Here is a 3,233-nt window from a genome sequence, read left to right as displayed (position 1 = left end):
TTAAGGATTTTCATTCTAGACATTCTCTTTTAAAACTGACTTGGTTGTTTTCTTTTGCAGGTCTTTAACTTCGGACCTCCAATTTGGTAACTTCTTTCCAACCCTCTCTTTCTTTTTAGATTTTCTTTCTTAGGATTAGGTTTTAAATTTGATTGAGGGCTTTGAGTGTTTCATGCCCAAGTGGGCCCGTGACGACACTCGTTGTCTCTTGACTGAAGGAGGATTGGTTGAGGGGTTGACTATCCATCGCAGGACTAGATACCGCTCGAAATCCCCTGAGTTAATTGAAGTTATAGCTGAAGACCAACCTCCTCTACTTCCACCCAGGGTGGAGGATACCCAAGATGAGAACGAGGTGCATCAGGCACCCCCGCCTCGTACTTTACAAGATTATCTACAACCAGCGGGAGTGAGTACGCCCTCATGCATGATTTTTCCTGAAAACACAGGACAAATGGACATCAAGCCAGGAGTTATCCAACTCCTTTCCAAATTTCATGGACTTGAATCAGAGAGTCCATATTTACATTTGAAAGAGTTTGATGAGATTATAGCTACATTATGTTTTCCTAATATATCCGAGGATACAATCAGGCTAAAACTCTTTCCTTTTTCTTTAAAAGAGAAAGCTAAGACGTGGTTACATTCACTGCGTCCTAGATCCATTGGCACATGGAACGACATGCAGAGGGAATTCATAAAAAAATTCTTCCCACATCATAAAATGATTACCCTCAGAAAAGCAATCATGAACTTTGCCCAAAAGGAAGATGAAACATTCTTCCAATATTGGGAAAGGTTCAAAGATTTGGTCAGTTCATGCCTACAACACGGATTTGAAACGTGGCGCATTATAAATTTTTTCTATGATGGACTGACATCTTCCATGCGCCAAATGGTCGAGACAATGTGTAATGGAGAGTTCATTAATAAAGATGTTGACGAGGTATGGGATTACCTCGATAGTCTTGCTGAAAAAACACAATCATGGGACTATTACCCAAAGTCGAACACCACGTCTAGGCTAACTCAATTAAAGGAGAAAGGTGGATTATATCTCTTGAAAGAAGAGGATGATCTCAAGTGTAAAGTGACTACGCTCAAAAGAAAAGTTGAGGCCATGGAAGGAAAGACGGATAAAGTTAATGAAATTGTTTGCGGCATCTGTGATTGCAACATTCATACAACTGAAAATTGTCCTACAATACCTGCCTTTCGAGGAGTGTTGAATGAACAAGCTAATGTCGTAAATAACTATCAAAGACCTTTTACTGGACCTAACTCTAATACGTACAATCTTGGTTGGAAAAATCATCCAAACTTTAGTTGGAGGAATGGACAAATGGCTACCCCTCAAGGTTTCTTCAATCAAAATCCAAATCAAGTGAAACCTCAAGAGGAACCGGTTCAAAATTCCATACAAGAGCTGGCTCAGGCAATGCGGGGAATTACAGATTTTATGCAAAAGATAGATTCTCGTATGACGGTTATAGAAAATGGGATGCTTCCTGCACAACCTCTCCCTAATCCTAAACCGCAGTACGAGATTAATAATCTCAGCTCTTCAAATCAGATGGGGTACGCTAAATCCATCACCACTCTTAGGAGTTGAAAAATCATTGATAAAACTCTTCCAGTTAGGCCCGAAAAGCCTCAAGAACCAGAAGAGGACAACAATGATGGATCTAGTGATACCCCATAAAAATTAGAACCGGAACCTCTAGAGAAGCCAGTTGCTCTGTTCCCCCAACGGTTGGTTTCACCAAAACCTCTCTCTAGCTCTCAGGATATCCTAGAGGTGTTGAAACAAGTGAAAGTCAACATTCCTCTACTTGATGTCGTGAAACAAATTCCTTCATATGCCAAATTTCTGAAAGACTTATGCACGACCAAAAGACGACAAAGTATTCAAAAGAAAATTTTCTTGACTGAGAAAGTGAGTGCCATCCTAAAGCAAGACGTGCCATAAAAATTCAAAGATCCCGGTAGCCCAACCATATCATGTGTAATCAGGAACCATCGAATTGATCACGCACTTCTTGACTTAGGAGTGAGCGTCAATCTGATTCCCTACTCGGTATACAAACAGTTAGGTTTGGGTGAATTAAAACCCACCCTAACCACACTACAACTTGCTGATCGCTCTGTTCGTGTACCAAGAGGGATAATTGAGGATGTGTTGGTCTAAGTTGATAGATTTTACTACCCTGTAGATTTTATCATCCTAGACACCGAACCCATCAATAACATAAGCACTTAGATCCCCGTCATTCTTGGTCACCCATTCCTTACCACTTCAAATGCAATTATCAATTGCAGGAATGGTGTCATGACTATGTCTTTTAGGAATATGAAATTGGAGTCAAACATCTTTTTCAATAACAGCAGAAACTTAGAGGATGATGACGATTTCCACGACATTAATATATTGACTCTTTCGTGGAAGATACGACACCTCTAACCTTATCCTCCGACCATTTAGAGATGTGCCTGACTCACTCCCATGATTCTGATGATGACATGATTATGGAGACGTGCGCCCTACTTGATACTGCACCGGTACTTGAAGTTAACCAGTGGAGGCCACAATTTAAAGAATTGCCACAAAACGATGTAATGCCTCTACCGTCTAACTTCAAGCCGCCGAAGCTTGACCTAAAACCTTTGCCCTCTGATTTGAAATATGCCTATTTAGGTCAAGATGAGACATACCCGGTGGTGATCTCTGCCCACCTAGAGAAAGAACAGGAGAGTATGCTCATATCTACTCTCATTGAGCATAAAGGAGCCCTGGGATGGACGATAGCGGACCTCAAGGGAATTAATCCCTCGATTTGTACTCACCGCATATATCTTGAGGATAATGCAAAAACCGCTCGGCAACCACAACGTAGACTAAATCCAAACATGAAGGAAGTGGTTAAGGCCGAGGTTCTTAAACTATTGGACGTGGGTATCATATACCCTATATCTGATAGTCAATGGGTGAGTCCAACTCAAGTGGTCCCTAAGAAGTCCGGAATCACCATCGTAGCCAATGCTAATAATGAACTCGTGCCAACTAGAGTCACTACTGGTTGGAGAATGTGCATTGACTACAGGAAGTTGAATACTGTCATGAGGAAAGACCACTTTCCTTTACCATTCATTGATCAGATCTTGGAAAGGTTAGCTGGTCATTCCTATTACAGTTTCCTTGACGGGTATTTGGGCTACAACCAGATAGAGATAGC

General features: G+C 41.2%; 1 non-coding gene across 1 annotated transcript; it reads right to left on the bottom strand.

Annotated features, from left to right (window-relative positions):
* Positions 1 to 730: 730 nt before the first annotated feature.
* Positions 731 to 837, bottom strand: LOC131219660 (small nucleolar RNA R71). Its single transcript, XR_009158307.1, has one exon. It is a non-coding gene; the product is annotated as a small nucleolar RNA R71 (small nucleolar RNA).
* Between the last annotated feature and the right edge of the window lie 2,396 nt (positions 838 to 3,233).

The sequence above is a fragment of the Magnolia sinica genome, chromosome 11 (genome assembly GCF_029962835.1).
Source record: "Magnolia sinica isolate HGM2019 chromosome 11, MsV1, whole genome shotgun sequence".
In the NCBI taxonomy this organism is placed as follows: Eukaryota; Viridiplantae; Streptophyta; class Magnoliopsida; order Magnoliales; family Magnoliaceae; genus Magnolia; species Magnolia sinica.
The sequence above is the reverse complement of the archived record's forward strand: the minus strand, read 5'-3'. Positions and strand labels throughout refer to the sequence as shown.